The sequence below is a fragment of the Manacus candei genome, unplaced genomic scaffold, assembly GCF_025592945.1.
Source record: "Manacus candei isolate 608988 ecotype Guabito, Panama unplaced genomic scaffold, ASM2559294v1 h1tg000067l, whole genome shotgun sequence".
In the NCBI taxonomy this organism is placed as follows: Eukaryota; Metazoa; Chordata; class Aves; order Passeriformes; family Pipridae; genus Manacus; species Manacus candei.
The window spans coordinates 1,654,825-1,673,064 of record NW_026138115.1 but is presented as its reverse complement, the minus strand read 5'-3'; the positions used below and the strand labels follow the sequence as shown (position 1 = coordinate 1,673,064).

Here is an 18,240-nt window from a genome sequence, read left to right as displayed (position 1 = left end):
TCACTTTTTGCATTTTAGCCCTCATCAGTGTCATCAGACTTCCTAAGCCAGCTGACAGTTCACTTTTTACCTGTCTCTGAGATCAAGAAGTGTTTTGCCTGTTAAAAACACCCTATAAATAACATCTTCTCTAATGTTTTTTCCCATAAATGGATGGACTGGAAAAGAGGAAACAATCTGAAAGAGAAAATTTCAGTAAAGGCAATCTGTTTGATAAAATCATAATAAAATGCAAAAGTTATTAACAGAAACTGTGGGGCAACAGTCTTTATCAAAAAATATTTTACTGATGTTGATAAACTGAAATATTTTTCTTGGTCAATATCCGTTCTTTGTTAATCTCTTCTCTCCCCACTATCCATAGGGAATGAATACCACGTAACCAGACAGCCATAAACCTTCTGCTGCAGACCACTGATAGGAGTCTATAGACCACCAGTTTGGGAAACCTCTGCTTCACACTTCTAAATGATTCGACATTTGTGTAAGTCAGACACATTCTGGTATTATATAACAAAATAATTTTATAGCCATGTTCATTGTAACACTAAGAGGTTCAGACACTGTACCAACTGTTTACTTTTGCAAATTGTCTCTCTAATAATTCGGTGATAAAAAGTGAAAGTGTATGTGAATTCTAGATATGTCCTTAAAATGTGTGTGAAAAGCTATGTGCTGTTTACAGTCTGTTAAAGAAATCCTTGCCACAGTGACACATGTGGTTACAAGGTTTGAGCTGGGGGTTTTTTTGTTTGGGTTTTTTTTTTCTATGAAACAATATTACTAAATGACTAAGGTCCTATTATACTGGTATTTAAGGTAAGGCTCAGCTGTTCTTACTTAATAATGCAACTGACATGCAGAAAATACTGAGTTGACAAACACTCAGAAAATATTTTATTATCCTAACCAACTTGAGTATTTCATGCAAAGACAAATACTGGTATTTGACCTTCCTCTGTTGCTCTGCCCTTTTATTACTTCAGAATGAGAGATACTGTGGAAATGCTAAAGTATTACAAGGGGGAAACAATTTCACTAATGTAGGTTGAAGTGTTTTATGAATGGAAACTGAAACACAAGCTATAGAGAAATCACTTAAGTCACTACTAAGATGCATCCATCTCTGGTAATGCATAAAAGTTAATTAACAGTGCAGAAAACTGGAGGCAATTCGGAGAGAAACATTATTAGAGGAGGATGTACAAAGAAAGTGAAATGTCTTTCAGTTTACTGACTGAGGATAGATGAATATCTGCAAATGTCCATAAATGACCTTGACAGCAAGGAGAGAGAGTCTGTTTGGAGATGTTCCTTGGGGTGCTCAGTCTGTGGGAGTAACAGGATAAAAGAACAGGTGATCAGGTTGTGATGTGAAAGATTAAGGCCTTTTCCATCCTAATATCTGGCAGCTATTGAAGGCTGCCACCATACAACCCATAAATGCAGAAAAGAAAATGTTTTTACTGATTGAACATATCATATATGGCCACCTAATGTAAACTGCGGTTTTCTGTTGTACCTATAGCAACTGCAAGTGGAGAACAGAAAAAGCCACTGAGTACTGGATACATTTCAAGACAAGGAATAGTAAAGCCATTGTTTTGTGTATTTAAAGCAAAACTAGAAACTACTGCTTTGAGTATTTTTGAGAACAGTCCTGCTCTCACAAGGATGCAGACTTAATAATCTTAATAAATCCTTTTAGACTGTATTTCTTGTTATAGGATGATAGAGTTTCATAGTACCAGCCCTGGATAGGTTCAAAAAAGTTATTAACCTCATGCATCTATTTGCACAGACCTTGCTGTTTTCATTCTGGGTTTTTCTTTGTAGGGACACTTGTGCATAGAACACTTGGGAGAAAATAAGTGCTCAATCTGTGCCTGCTCCTGATAGCTGAATTCTCCTATCCTGAGTTTTCTTACCATTTTCTAGATAGATTTGGGATATGGAGTTGGTGAACAGTTACAGGCTACTACTGGTGTAATCAAGGAGAGATAGGATGGAAGAAAAGCCTCAAATCTCCCTTGATTGCATGTCTTCTGCTGCCACTTTCTTCTCTCCTAGATTTTTCAGAATTTTCCCTTGTTGTAGGTTCTCCATGCATGTTATATGAGTTCTCATATCACTGTCAGTATTATGGGACTTTAAAGCTTCAACCCTATTTCTTCTACTCAAATGGTAAAATGAAATGGATCTCTGCATCTTTAATCAGGTTAAGAATTATTAATATTATAAAAAATCAGTTAGTCCAGAAGCTCTCTTTCTCAGTTGATATCCAGAATGAAGATTTAATAGTGCTGCCTCTTATTTTGAATGGTATAGGTGAAACTCAGTAATTAGTCAACCTGTGTTGTTTAAAAAAAATAAAATTGTAAAGATATGACCTTGCTCCTTGCTTGTTTGAACTGAATCCTTGCTGTATGCCTCATTGACTAACCAGGCATTTGAACAGTTCACATACAACTTGCCGATGTTTTGATGCGTGACTGAGCTCTACAGATGAAGGTCCAGCAGAACTCCTGGGAAAGTGAGCTCTGTAGCAACTGGAAGTAAAGCTGTATTAGCTGGATCCTTTCACTTAGCCATTGCCCTAGACTGTGTGAGCTGGCAGTCAGTTGGGAAAAGGAGATAGAAATATCTTCTTGAAAATATTTCTACTCAAATGAGTGAGGGTGTAGATCTCCTAGTTACACCAGAGTAAAAATAAAGCAAGAGTGAGAGACAGGAGGTAGTACGAAAACAGCAATTTGAGTTATTGTCACAAGGGAGCATTACACATGGCATCCCATAATGCATGAGTTAATCATAACAACATTCTTTGAAATGAAGTAGAAAAGTAAAGAACATGACAAGACTTATATTCAAATGCAATAAAATCTTATTTGAAAGTTGTTTGCATTTTAAAGAGTAGTAAATTAAGGGTAGGTGAAACTGGGCTGTGAAAATTCAAGGAACTTGGTAGAATTCATCCATACAGTGAAATTAATTTGAGGTTGGTTTTAACAGCTGGTATATTTTCCTCCATAAGGTGTCTACTGATTGCAGCAGGCTCCCCCTTGCTGGAGACTGAGTTCTGTGCAGCAGCCCTTAAGAAAGCAGTGCTGGCAAACCAGGCTCAGACATAATGAGGGAGCTTAACTCTCTTTGCACCTTATATAGTTCCTTCATTGGCGTAATTTAGAGAAGTAGTGGTGGAGCACAATTACTGCACTGTTACCTGGACTCTGCAGTAGCATGACAGATTATCACCAAATACCTGTGACACCCAAGGTAGGCCCTCCCAGCAATGTTCCCTACTACTTCTGACAAGAATATCTTCACTTTGGCAGGCTGTTTTACTCAGCAAAAAGGGGCCAAGTGGGGCTCCCTGTGGGACTTCCCAACCTTGTGCTAATCTAGAAGTAACCAGGAAAGAGAGAAACAGGAGGAAAGACAAGATCAATAAAATAAATGAGGTGAGGAAGAAAAGCATTAAAGCAACAGAGACAAAGCAATTAAAGCAAAGCAAAAAAAGTAAGGACAGAGGGGCAAATCCACTCTCTTGTCCAGGTACATCCCTGGGGCTTCAGCAGTGCATCCCTGACTGTAATGGATATCCTTGTGGAGCTAAGGCATTCCCTGAAACATGGCTTTTGTCATGATGCATGAGAACACCTTCTAGAAAGCAGTTGTGTGATGTATGCTACCCAACCTTCCCTGAAAAACTGAGACCTTACTGTTGATATGGGTCATGATGTGGTTATGGGTCCTAAGTGCTAAGAGTTACATATACCCTTGAAATTAATTTGGCCATTGTGTACCAAAATCTAATTTATTTCCTCATCATCTCCCAACCATTAAATTGCTAGAGCTGAGTTGTATAAATGGTTTAAAGACAGCTTCTAGTCACTAAGGAATATTGCAGAAAATTTGCCTTCCAAGCATGGTTATGTAACGCCCACTTATTTTAATTAGACTTTAGCTCTCAAAGTCCCACTTTACCTAAGTGGCATGATCCCTGAAACACAGTAGAGATCTGTGATAGCAAATGCAATCTATCTACTCCTTTCAGCAGTGGCTTCACCTTTAATATTATGTCTCTCAGGCATGTGAGCCCCAAGCAGCTACTTGCAGTGTTGTCTATTATTAGTGCTTACTCAGAATAGGCCTTGTTCTCTATGAGAAGTGCAAGAAATGTCTGTGTAAGCATTGCACAGCTTTAATTCTCCTACAGAAGAGTGGTCCTCTGGGAGGAAAGTCAAATAAACATCAGCCTAAACTGTACTCCAGGTAGCTGAAAACCAGGAACAGGACCAAACCCAATTATTCACAAAGTGATGCTGATGTTAGTCTTTTCCCAGGAAGATACACCAAGCACAGAAAATTTTTTTTTAAAGTAAGTAAATTTCAACTAATTAAAGGTTTCCCTTCCTTCTTGTCTTACTTGAGAACTTTTTGCTGCATTGAAATCTTCGGCAAGCATGAGAAAGGTGTAGTGATTACATCCATTAACTCCTCTACCCCTGCAGCCAACTACCTCTTCCTCCTGTTTTCTGAGGTGTGTGCTGTTGCAGAATATGGAGACCTATTTGGCCAGGCACTGAATGAATACAGTTTCAGTGAACAAACCAAAAAAGAAAGCCAAATTGTACATTTGTCATATCCTAAAAGGATGATTTGTGTATATAGGTGGCAACAATCCGTTTCTGTTTTTTGGTCCAGCATTTCTGCACTTCTAACTGAGCGGACCAAACAATTTGTTTCCATGTAATCATGGCAAGCCTACAGGAAATTCCTGATAATTGTGTTATGCTTTGTTACAATGATGAATTACTGCATATGTTTCTGCCATACTCATTAGTCTTACTTTGCAGACTTCACCCTGCACATGCAGAGATAAATTGGACACTGAGACTAAAAGGCAGTGTCCTCATGAACCATATTGGTTTAAGGTCACCTTTTTTATCTTGCTTTCTGACATCAGCTGCTCTTTTGATTATGAAAATGGGAGACATCATATGTTTTTCTCTCATTGTCTGATTTAGAAACTGAATACTTTATAGGCAATGCCATCCCCTAGTAAAAAAGCAGAAATTAATTCCAAGAATAAGTACCTTACAAAAAAGCAACAACAAAAAATCCAATCCTGCATATAGATAAAACAGTCTTGGAGCAAAAAGGAAATGTGGGCTCTGCCTGGAGAGAAGAGATATAGCTGATAAAAATTCAGGAGTATATAGATTGGTACAGGAACTTGAATAAAGCTGTTTAGGGAAAGGGAATAAGCAAGGCAATAATTGAATGATACAACCCATAGTGAGCATTTGCAGCAGTTTGTTTTACTGAGTGGATTGTTTACTTCTCAGAGCAGTCACTGCAGTCAAGCAGGAAAAGAAATGCAGTCGAGCATCTGCTACATGTCTTCTTTCTCTCAGTGGACACTACAGTTTTTGCCAGACATGACACATACACACAAGAGGTATGTTGGGAAGAAGCTCAGAGAATTTACTCGGTCATCTGGCAATATCTAATCTAAAAGAATAGAATAGATAGAACCACCTAATGGATAACCTGTACTTGACATTTGCTATGGTCAATTCCTACAAAAATGCTGCAGTAGAGAAGTTAAAATGAGACTAAATGCACAAAGACCACACGAGTAATAAGATTTTCAGAACTTTTTTTAGGGAATTTGGTTTAGGGAACTGATTTTTATAGAATATTGGGCCATTGGCAAAATTACTGTTTTTTGCTTAGATTCTCTTAATAGAAGGCAACCTCTCTTTTGTCAAAAATAGGCTGTCAGAAGCTGGATATGTGTTTCTGTGTAGGTATACTGTCTCATCGCTTCATGGGTCTTTTGTTTCCTGATGTCTCACCCAAATTGTGGTGATTTTGCAGTAAGAGGGTCTGCACCAAAATGTCTGAATATACCTAAATGCTCAAAGGTTAGTAGCTGATGCCATCTCTGCCCCAAGATTCTGCAGCACAGGCCAGTTCCAGCTTGGAGTGCAGCCAAGTTTGCCATCTACTGAGCTTGCATGAATACGCTGAGAGGTGTAAATTTTTAGTTCAAATGCTATCCAGTGATAATGCATCTAGATGGCTTGAAAACCCAAGGTGACATAAAATGTGGAGTTAACTTATGACCATCTAAAGTTTTTCATATTGTTATGCCTTAAAATGACCCTTAAGCCCAAAATCACTCTTCTGTAACCCTTTTGAAAGTACTTACTGGTGCTTTCTGCTTGACTGGTTCTGAAGACAGGGTATGCAACACATCCTTGTACTCTTAAGGAATATATATGAATGAGCTTTTGCTGTATTTTTCTTCTGTTAGTCTCCTGAACAATAGGAAGGAAACCATCATAAGCCATCATAAGAGCGCTGCATATACTGTGGCAATAACACAGCCTTTCCAGATAGAGCTGTTCATACTCCTAAATTTCCAGACATTCAGCTGGAAACTGAGATACCTAAATTTATTATGTAGAAGTCTGTTTGTGGCCTAGAGGCTTAATTCAGTCCCTCCCCCACAGGAACTACTAGCATTTCAGATGCCCTAGAGTATGCCAGGCACCTTGACAGCTCTGGGAGACTTATTGCCAGCAGGACAGGCAGGTTATGCTGTTCATCTCAAATGGCATGGGCTCCCTCTGTGTGGGCAATGGATTGAGCCCTCAGTATCAAAGCCCTTATTAGAGTCAATATTAAGATCAGAATTGGAGTCAGTGGAGCTGAGGGAGTGATTCAGCTCAGCAGCTGCTGGTTCCCTTGGTTGGGGTGAAGTGAATCGTGCTCTAGGTTGCACTGACTGGATTTCTGCTGGTGGTAGCAGAAGGACAAACGGTGGATGAACCTGTGTGTGCCTCCATGTAGATAACTGTGTTTAGATAGCCTGAACACAAAAATATTTTGAATGGTCAGGAATTAATTTTTAGAATTTGAAAAGATAATGGCAGAAGCTTTCTTCCAGAACTAATACAGAGCAAGCAGAGCACCAATAAGGTTTAAAGGTCTCGTGGGTAAATATTTGTCCTGTGGAAGGTTATAAGGGGAAACAGTTCTTTACCTGGTATACAAAAACTAACATATAAGACAGACCAACTAACAAATTACCTTTCAGGCAGGTTACTAAAGGAAAACAGAGTCTATTGCTTTAAAATAAGATGTTTTTAAAATGCTAAAAGACTCACTAATGATTGGTGGAAGGTTGGTAGAAGTTGAACTGGAACTAGACAGCATCATCACAGTTTTTGACTGCTCTGATCCCAGTAGCTTTGTGGGGCATTTTCCATGATTGCCCATTCCTCATTAATGAAGAGCTAAAAGGGAAAAGGTGTGCTCTTTCTTTCAGTAATAGATTTTCCAGGGAGTAAAGGCTGAGCTTTATATGCTGTTTCTGTGCTACAGGGATGGCCTTGTTGTACTGAAGACAGAGGTGCAGTAGCATTCACATGTGCAAAATTTAATTACTCTGATTTATCAAGCAATTATTTTTCCTACTAGTTTTATTTAACTGTGGGAGATCTCATCCTTTCTTTGAGCAATAATGAGTGCATTTGCTCCAGGAGGCAATTTGCTATTTACAGATGAATTCTCTTTAACACTGACTTTGCCTTTATTTTTCATTTTCAAATGAAATTACATTCTCAATTTGTTAGTAAATTTGAGTAGTAAATTTCTTAGTATATGAGAACAGTGAATTCTTTACTGCATGATGACAGAGCTTCTGTAGGAAAGTGATTTCCATCCAAACCTTCCTTTTAAAAATAATGATAATCCATACTGGTGGCAGGTGAAAATTTTGAGTTTGAACCAGCAGGCTGGAGAAGGTCTTGTATTCAGAATTTCTATTTCCTACATGAGAGCACTTAAATTCAAACCTATAACATAAATTATAATCACCACTTCCATTTTTCAGCCATTTTTCAGTCTTTTGTTTCCAAAATACTTGACATAAATGCCAACATACAAGAGGTGGTTTGAATCTTTAAGTGTCTGACTTGCACTAGCTTTTAGTGCACAGTTTCAGCAAGGGGACACCATGTCATCTTGTTACTATTACCTCTGATTAGCACGGTGCTTACTGTATTTACTTGTGATTCTCACTCCCATTTAGAAGCATCTAACTCTTCCTTGCATCATGAGAAGAGCTTGTTTGCACTATCTGTCTCTGGTTTCTCCTGAAGGGTCAGATAAATCAAGGGAGGTGATTCTTATTCTGAAAATATGGGCTCAATGGAGAAGGGGGTTAATTAGGTTGTCCTGCTTCTGCTGTCCTGGGAATAAAGGCAAGAGCCTTTAAAAAGAATCATTACTGATGAACCCTCAGTCACAGAATGGTTGGGCTTATATCAGTCTCAAGATGTGAATTGCATATGTCAAAACTCCAGATTTCTGTGGTGAGGGTCTGGAATCTGACAACAGCCCTCACTGGGCTGTGGAAGATGATTCCTTCTGGCTTTGCCTCCATTCCCTGTCTTTCTATGCACACCAAACATTTTCCAGTATTTTTTCTATGTTTTTGAAGTATATTCCATTGCAAACTTCTCTTTTCCTCATTTTTAATGTTATATTATCTACTCTAAAATATTGTGCTAAATAGGTCTTTATAATTTCCAATTCATGTGGAGCATCTCATCATGTTCCCTTTTTACCAAGCCGCCTTCTACTTTTTTGCATCACTGCTTATCACATACATATAGGGCAGCATCTTACAGAGACTGTAACTCAGCTTTTCACTGGATGCATTTCCCACACTCTTAATAGCAGAAAACAATCTCATTTTCATTAGAAAAACTATCTAATTGGAACAAAAATAATTTGGATACATCAGAAAAAAATCCACGTGGACCATGACAGAAGAGAAAATTCTCTTCACATGGGTTTTTCTTGTTTTCATTCTTGAATGCTTCAGAGTTTTCACTTGATTCATGATGATGAGATGCATTCCATGTAGTCGAAATCTAGAATTCACAGGATCTTACAGAGTCACAGGAGGCTGAGGTTAGAACAGGCCTCTGGTGACTGTGCAGTCCAAATCCCTTCTCAAAGCAGGGTCAACTACAGCAGGTTGTTCGGGGTTGAAGATTCTATAACTCCTCTGGGCAATGTGCTGCAGTATTCAACCTCTGTAAAAGTAAAGGAGTTTTCTTCTAAAGTTTGAACAGAATTTCTTGTATTTTAGTTTGAGACCATTGCTTCTTGTCCCTTCTGAGCCTCCTGTATCATACTGTTGTACAATACTGTGATCGAAAAGTTCAGTAGTCACTTTGATAGCACCCTGAGTGACTTTTTAATTAATCTATTTGTGATGCCCAGATAGTAAAGCCAGAATAAAACATTAGAACCAGGTAGCTTAATCTCCTTCAGAGAAAAAAAAATCATGAAGTCACTGTCAGTAATTTCTGTATAAAGCCAAATAATTATCTGTTGCAATACAATATATTTCATAGGAAGGGCTTGTATCTTTAAATGCAACTAGAAGAAATTATGAATCTACAACATCCTCTGATGATTTGTTTTAGTAGTTATCTGCCTTTATGCAAAAATAGAGAGAAAAAACCTGGTAAGTGCACAGAAAATAAAACAGGAAGACACCCCACTTAACCTCAAGCTGTGTCATTTATGCCTAAGCCTTTTTTGATAGGTGTTTGCCTGACTTTTGCCTTGGTAAACTCAAGTGATGGAGACTGCTGATTTTGTGGACAACTTTGGTGGTCCAAAAGTTTTTCTAGGGCCTGGCTTTGAATTTTCTGTGTTGATATTTATGTGTGAAATTTCTTGCTTTGTCCCTAATGTTCATGAAGAATTGCTTAGTCTCTTCCTTACAGCTACTCTTTGCACATCTGAAAACTTCTAGATTTCCTTTCAGATTTCTATCCTTTGGATTATATGACCCTTTGGATTATATGACCCCTTCCCAAAAAACATGTTATTGAATTCTGTCGTTCTTTCTGCTCTCTTAACTTCTTTCATATGCTGAGGAGCAGTGCTTGTAATTGAAACCTACTCCAGTGGATGCTGCACCAGCTCTTACAGGCAGCCTTTCATTTAGGCAGTATGTTTGCTTTTGGCAGTGTTATTGGCACATGCTCAGATCTGATCCACTTTAATCCTCAGATCTTTTACAGCAGAACAGATCTGTCATTCCCTATCCTCTATTTGTGTAGTGTAATCTAAGTGTATAACTTTACTTTCTTTTTTCCCCCTCTAATATGAATCCTGATTTTGCAGGAGAGTTCTCTAACCTGTTAGGATTATTTGGAGTTTTAGTCCTAGACCTTTCAGGGCTTGAAACTTCTTCAATTCTGGTATGATTGACATATTTAACAAGTATCTTGTATCTATAATGTCATACAAGTGATTTATGAAAATGTTATAATAGAAGATTCTGCAATGTTTTATTTAAAATATCCTTTCGTTTTCAATAAAATAGTCCAAAATAGCTGTTGAATCAACTTCCAGCTCCAAAAGTCATTGAGTATTTGTTAAACCAGGACAACCTATCACAGAAAAGTTAAGTATATATTTACCATATTTTTTTCATGTTTTTTCTTGATACCTGCTAGAGGCTTCTGTCAGAGAAAGGATACTCAGCTCAGTGAAGTTTAATTTTGACTTATAGAATCATAATATCATTTACGATGGAAAAGACCTTTAAGATCATTAAGTCAAATCATCAACCCAGCTCTGAGAAGCCCACCACTAAACCATGTCCCCAGTGGCACATTCACATGTTTTTTAAATGCTTCCAAGGTCTGCCCACTTTCCTGGGCAGACTGTTCCAGTGCTTGACAACGACAACCCTTTCAGTGAAGAAATTTTCCCCAGCATCCAATCTAAACCTCCCCTGGCACAAGACCGTTTCCTCTCATCCTGTTGCTTGTTACTTGGGAGAAGAGACCAACACCCACCTGGCTATGACCTCCTTTCAGGTACTTGTAGAGAGCAGTAAGTTCCCCACTGAGCCTCCTTTTCTCCAGACTAAACACCCCCAGCTCCCTCAGCTGCTCCTCAGAAGACTTGTGCTCCAGATCCTTCATCTGCTTTGTTGCACTTCCTTGGTCTCACTCCATCACCTCAATGTCTTTTTTGTAGTGAGGGGCCCAAAACTGAACACAGCAGGGTATGGCCTCACCAGTGCTGAGTACAGGGAAATAATCTGCTGGTCCTGCTGGCCTCACTATTCCTCATATGAGCCAGGATGACACTGGCCTTCTTGGCCACCTGGGCACACTGCTGGCTTGTGTCCATCTGGGTGTTGACCAGCACCCCCAGGTCCTTTCCACTGGGCAGTTTTCCAGCCACTCTGCCCCATCTGTAGCACTGCAGGGGGTTGTTGTGACCCAAGTGCAGGACCCAGCACTTGGCCTTGTTGAACCTCATACTGTTGGCCTCGGCTCATCAATCCTGCCTGTCCAGATCGCTCTGCAGAGCCTTCCTACCCTCCAGCGGAACAACACTCTGCCCCAACCTGGTGTCATCTTTTGAGCAACAACTCCACTCGTGACAGGTTATTTTTGTCTATTTTTCACTGTTACGTCTTAACAATTCTGATCCCATAAAAAGAATTAGATTACTTTTTACGATTTGGTATTGAAAGGTCCACGCTGGCAGTCACGTATGACTTTTCTGACTTTTAGGTGTTTGTGAATGGTTGGTTTGACTCTTTGTTCCAGGATTTTTCTCGAACTGAAAGTAGGTTGAGTGGTTTTCTCTCCTCTAGCCTATCCCCCCTCTCTTTTCCTTTTTTTATAATTAGATGTAGGAGTGGCCTTTCCAGTTTTGTGGAGCCTTATTTATTTTTGACAAGTTTTCAAAAGATAATCATTTATCATCCCTGGGATAAAAGGCTGGGTGAATGAAAATACCTACAGAGAATTTCCAGTGAGTCTATCTTAAAAACTCTCATTTACCTGTTTTCCAATCTGCTTGTCACTGTTCTGTTTTTATTACTCATCTCTATCTCTGCAGCTCATTGTCTCAGCTCGTAAGATCACGTTGACATTTTTAGTGAAGACAGAAGCAAAGATGTCATTAACACTGTGACCTTCTCAAGATTCCTGTTGAGGAACAGATCAGCATTTTTCTTAATATTCTGATACTAATAACATAAATATGGAGTGTTTTCTCCTATATTTTACTTTCTCAAAAGTTATGTTTTGCCTTTCTCATTATATCCCTAGGCTGTTGATACTCCAGGATCAGGGTACTTTGTGCCTATGAATTGTCCTTCCTTTCATTTGTTCCTTTTGGTTTTTTTGTTTTAACAGCACTACCAGCTCTCCCCAATTCCTTTTCCACTTTTTACTGACATTATGTAAAAATCTAGCACATCCACTTCCAAGTGTTTATTGCACTCTGTCCTAAGCTCCATGATTTATGGTGTTTGTGTTCTCCTTTCTAACCATCTGAGGCCTGTGAGTTCTGTCATCTATTTCATGGTCACTCTCACAGGTTGCTTTGTAGCTACACATTCTCAACCAGTTCTTTCAGGCTGGCCAGAAAGATAGTCAGAAGACCTTGTCCTTTACTTGCTTTCTTCACCTTTTATAGAAATAGATATGTCAACATATGAATTTGCTGCCAATTTGTTCATACTACCTTCCTTTCCCAGTGGTTGTCTGGATGATGAAAGAGTCCACCTCAAATCTGTCCTGTGTTATTCATGTTTTTGCTGTTGCCCAGAAAATGCCTCATTCACCTCATCTTTGTGACCAGATCCAAAGCACAACCGTATCCTTTTACCTTCAACATTTTAGCAGGTTATTATTCCTTTGTCTCCTGGGATTCAGAATAGTATCAATATACCCTTGAAACACAGAGAAACATGTCCTTTGTTTTATTTTTCACTGAGAGCTGAACATGATATAGAGACTTATTTCTTCTAAATAATTAAATTAGATAGTATTGCAGTGTTCAATTAAGCAGTATTGCAGCTGGTACCTTCTGAATCAAATTATCTGTTGGTGTAACTCAAATGACTTCAATAGGGTTTCTTCAGCAGAGGATAACCTATAGTTCCCCCTTGAAAGTAAACAAAAATATATGTGTTTTCTTAAAATCTGAAGTTAAGTTTTGATTTGAATTTAAGAAATCACAAAACATTTGTGACACATTTTCTGACCCATGTAATTATTTCTTTAAATGTTATATTCAGGGTGGTTCATAGGCCATAAATAGTAGTATTTCAGAGGAAAAAAAACAAGATTATAAGAGCAAAGGCAAACCGCAGAACAAAGAGAATAACTTTTCAGATTTTGTGCACACTACATTACAAGGCAGTGAGGATTTCCCTTTTATATGATTAATTTAGATTTTAATAACTAAGTTCTTCTGCAAAACCACAGTCAATTTTTCATCATTAATGTAGAAGTCCAAAAAAAATGTTCTTTCTAAAGATGAATGGAGAAAAAAAATATAGTATTATTGACTTTCTTATATGATGGACTTATGAAATGGAAATAATATAGAAATTCCTTAGACTGTGACAGGAAATACAAATCATGTGAATGGAAAGGCCGTTGCACTGAAATAAAGACATTTTGGAAGATAATGGGTTCACTACAAAAGAGTCTTCTGTTAAGTATTTCCTATAATTCTGTTATAGGAAGAACAAGAGACAGGCAAAGATGCATGTGGATACATCATGTTTTAATTCACTGGTAGCTGAAGATGTATTAGGGCTGTAGGCAAACTGAATGCAGTGAGGGCTGGAAGGATGGAAAATTCTGTGTCCAACCTGGAGTACTGTTTGTACTGTTTCCTGTTTAGTACAAAACCAAAACAAACCAAGAAAAACCTACGTAACTGAATTACTGATGCTTTCATTCTGATTTAACTTGTTTAGCTGAAGGGGAAAGATTATTCAGCCACAGTGATTAAAGGCATAATACCTAGAAAGATCAATTGTGTCTTCTGGGTCTTAAATGTGATCAGGAAAGGTCTACTAAGTTGTGCAAAGGGGAGTTTGTTTCTCTCACCTTTATACTGTTTGAAATAAATTTTCTTGAGAAGAGGGCATGGTGCCAGGGAGAACATTTTATGGCTTAAGGTGATCTCTTGACTGGAAGTCTCAGGAACGCATAGAAAGGATGACCTAGGAATTAGCACTTACCACGGCTTTGAAACAGGTATTTGCACTCAGTGCTGGTGTCTGGGCTTGTGGGTTTGCACAGCATCATGGGTTTGTGCAAAGAATTAAAGATTCTTTCCTTAAATTCAGTGAGCTGATCTCAAAGATATTTCTCAATGAAAGCAAGAGATTAGCTTTAGTAATGACACCAGGCCTGAACACACAATCACTTGTATTCCCTCGTATTATTCTATATGGAAATTGCTAAATGTGTCTTGCTGTCAACAGGGGGGAAAAAAAGCCTTTGTTTTCCTGTAAAACCTTCCCCCCCACCCTTGTTTTTTTATTTTAATAAAATTTGGGGCTGTAATAAGAAGAAAAAGGGACAGGTAGAAAATTCTGGCAATGCTTTTCTTAGAATTGTTTTTTTTACTCTTCTAATCTGAGATATAGATTACCACCATCAAAAATGAAAAAATAGGGAAAATTTCTCAAAGCTCATGCAACTGTAGCAAAATTTCCAATGCCTGCAAAAGCATCACCCCAGATAGAAGTGCATTTTAAATAGGTGTTCACCTTTTTATGTGGAAGTAATTGGTTCATACTGTTTAAAACTTAACAGCATAAAAATGATGTCTCACTTGAATTCACAGAAGTTGATCTCTAAAAGCACGTTCGCAGAGCAGCAGATACCAAAATTGAAAACGTCTTTGGAAATTCCATTTCAGAGCACTTGAATAAAGCCCTCCTCTATGTTAAATCTTTGTCCCTGTTCTTTTTATCTAAAGCACATCTTGTGCCTCATGTGCACTGGAAATCAAATCCAGGAATTACATCATTTGCTACAAGAGGAATGAGTGGCTGCCTTAAGGGGTCATCTCCTGTTCCGCTATTCACAATAAATCTGAATGAATTCCTATTTCAATGAAAGTGGTCACTAGAGGGAAATAGAACAGAATTTAATCTCTAAATTTTAATGCTGAAACAGGAAAACTTACAGTAAGCATTCCAAAAGTGCTTTTGGTGTATCTGCCCTACTTTACAATAATTTAGAAACTCTTGTATTTCCTTAAGTTGAGCAATTAGTATTTCTTACTTTTTTATTCTTTTATGCAAAAGCCTGAAAAAAACCTTTATAATCATTTTTGAAGGCATAGGAAATATCAGACTTGAGAAAAAAAATATGATGAATTGGTTATAATTTCCTCCAGCATAGACCAAAAACCTGTTAAAATGAAATTTGCATGTTGCCTTATTCTGTGTATCATGCCTGTCTGGTGGAAAACCACCCAGCTTTCAAGCTTTTGATGGGCAAGGCATCTGTGTTGTGTGTTGAGTTTGACTATGCCTAATATGGGCTCTAGGACTGTTAGATTGATAGAATGTATTTTTTAAAGAGTTATTTCTTTTTTTTTTGCTTCGGAAAGCCATATCAGCATTTTTAACTTTTCTTGCTTCTTATCTAATAGGTATTCTCTTATGATTTATTAAGAGGTATAGAACATGTATTCTGTTAAAACTGTAGAGAAATCAAGTACTGTAACAATGAAATATTGTATAAAAGGATAGAGAAATATTTATGCAGATTCTTGTGGAATTTTTATGTGTTTGCTGCATATAAATTAGTCCTATAACTTCACCAAGGAGAGACAAGAATAAATAAGTTCTTAGAGCAGAAAAAGCTGAAGTTTTAAATAACTTGCTGAAGGACAAAGCTCAAAAAAAGATAACAAAAGAAAAAGTGGAAAAATATCTATTTTCTTGGGTTTGCTTATGAATACCACTGTTGTTCATGACATATATGTATTTGAAAGTGTAAAGTCCATGAAATGAACAGCATTGTAAGAAATGGGCATATTGGAGTAAACCTTTCTGTAAATTTGTTATAACTGAGGCCCTGGATTTCATTGCAAAACTTTGCGAAATTCCACTAAAGAATAAGTTATTAAGAAAATTATGCATTACAGTATAAATGAGAAAAGAATTTGCTTTATTTTGTTCAGCTTGAAGTAGTTTAAATCAGAAATACAATTCTTCATAATGATCACCCCTGCAATGGTGGTGTACTTTATGAGAATAGGTTGGAAAAAGTTTGTGCAGTAGGTGTTTAGAAAAAGAATTAGAATGTAATAAATGAAATAAATTACAGAACTAGATAATTGTTCCTGGTATGTGTGTATACCTGTTAAATTATTCCTCAGTCTAATTTATTTCTCAGTCTATGAAACAAAATACATTTTCATTAAAATATTCCTAGTTGTTTCTCTTCATCTTCATGAGCATATGTATGATAAATTAAATTAAAAAAACCCCAAACACAAACAACAAAGCACTGGAAGAGCACTAAAGCTGCAAAGAAAAAAAACCACCCAAACTTGAATATAGAAGACTGTTGAAAGAACGTGTAAACAGCCAGTATACTACACTTCCTGATAACCTCAAAGATGACTGTTTAGCTTGCAACTTGCTGTGCTTCATATTAGGGCTGCATTTAGCAGCTAATGCTTCATCGTAAATGGGACCTTCCTCATAGATAATTAATCCACTAAAATATGGTAATTATACCATTTAAACAACAACAAAAAGATCCTTCAGTTCTCCCTTCCTTCCCCCCCCACCTCACTTGAATATATTAGAAGCTGTAATTTATTAAAAATATTGAATTTCAAAATATATGGACAAACATTGTTCCATTTCTTGTAGTTTATCTGTGAAAATATTACTTAGTCTTTATTTTGTGCTGAGTTTCACATATATTTTTAAGATCATAAGGAGATGCTGTATTGTGGAAATAGTATATGAAAATGGTATTCAAAACTGCTACACCCATGGCTGTCTTAAGGGAGTATATGCAAATAATAGGCTTTCACTGACTGACTTGGAGGATCTTAAGGCTATTTTGAGGATTTTAAGACTATTTGATGGCAGCTGTTTGATAGAATAAGTACTCGACATATCATTCAAAAAACTTAGCAGCGAATAATATGATTATCTAAAACTAACTGCAGAAAAAAATATATGCAGTTAGGAAGAAATAAGGCTTTGCAGACCAGAAGAACTTTAATGGCTATGTCTTCACTGGAGATAATATTTTCTTCACAGAATATAAATATCTTTTTATCCAGTATTAAGTGTTATAAGAGAGAGGCAAACTCACAAGTGAAGTGTGGAAATTATGTTTTTATTAAAAAGTGTAGCCTTTAAACATATATCTTTTAGTACAAAGTCATTCAAAATTTATGGAACTGTTTGAGTTTTCCAACAGGCCTAGGCATGTGTCTGCAAAACAAAATCTATTAAAAGTGATTTAGTGCAACACTCCTTGTGCACCAAGATGGCCAAACCCCCCTTCACTGCCAAGAAGCCTTACCTTGTTCAAGCCACCAGAACAGAGATGAGGGGCCTCCTCAGAAGGGGTCACTGCCCAGGGGCTGCTGATGGAGAGAGGTAGATAATGTTCAGCTATGGAATTACTGTGAGACAGTGAACCTGGGTCATGCTCTATGGTATCTTTGCTGAGTTAAGTTTTTCTAAAACCCTCAGCCATAATATTCACAGAGGCTTGGTCCTAATGTTTCCTATAAATTTCAGGCTCATAATGGCATTACAAGCTAATTCAGGGGCTCTACGTGCATTTTCAAGCAGCTGAAACTATCTAGCCTTTGACAATGGTCCTTCTCTAAATAATTCATCTTTATGGTATATAACTAAAAATATATTGTCCATTAGATCTGCTGTGTTAAAAGCAAAGAAACAAGTATTTTCTTTCCTTATGCTAAGGATTGCCAATCAGACTCTAACAAGACAGCTTATAGAAGAAACTATTTTCCAGCAGTGTTAATACAGTGTTTAGAAAAATGCTGTATTAGCACAAGAAGTTAATTCTTTAACATAAAATGGCAATAGAAAAGATTGAGCTTCTATAGCTCTTTGAACCCAGTTGCTAAAATATTCTGTGAAATTTAAGTATTTAGGAGTATTTGTGATTCAAAACAACTCTTGGTTAAAATGTTCATGTTACTGAAGGCTGCTCAGCAACAGGACCTTATGATGGAGAGTGGAGAAAAATACATTACTCAGTTGAAACTATAGAAATTATTTTATGTAGTTAGAAGGCAATTTCCTGAGTTGGATTTTGTCCAAGGTTCTGCATTTGTCACCTGAAGCTTATGGGA

General features: G+C 37.4%; 1 long non-coding RNA gene across 1 annotated transcript in view; it reads left to right on the top strand.

Moving 5' to 3' along the window:
• The window catches only part of LOC127479465 (uncharacterized), a 160,637-nt gene that overhangs the window by 98,035 nt on the left and 44,362 nt on the right, over positions 1–18,240 (top strand). The window contains exon 3 of the long non-coding RNA XR_007907570.1: positions 365–484. This is a non-coding gene — a long non-coding RNA (uncharacterized LOC127479465). The remainder of the gene's footprint in view (positions 1–364; positions 485–18,240) is intronic.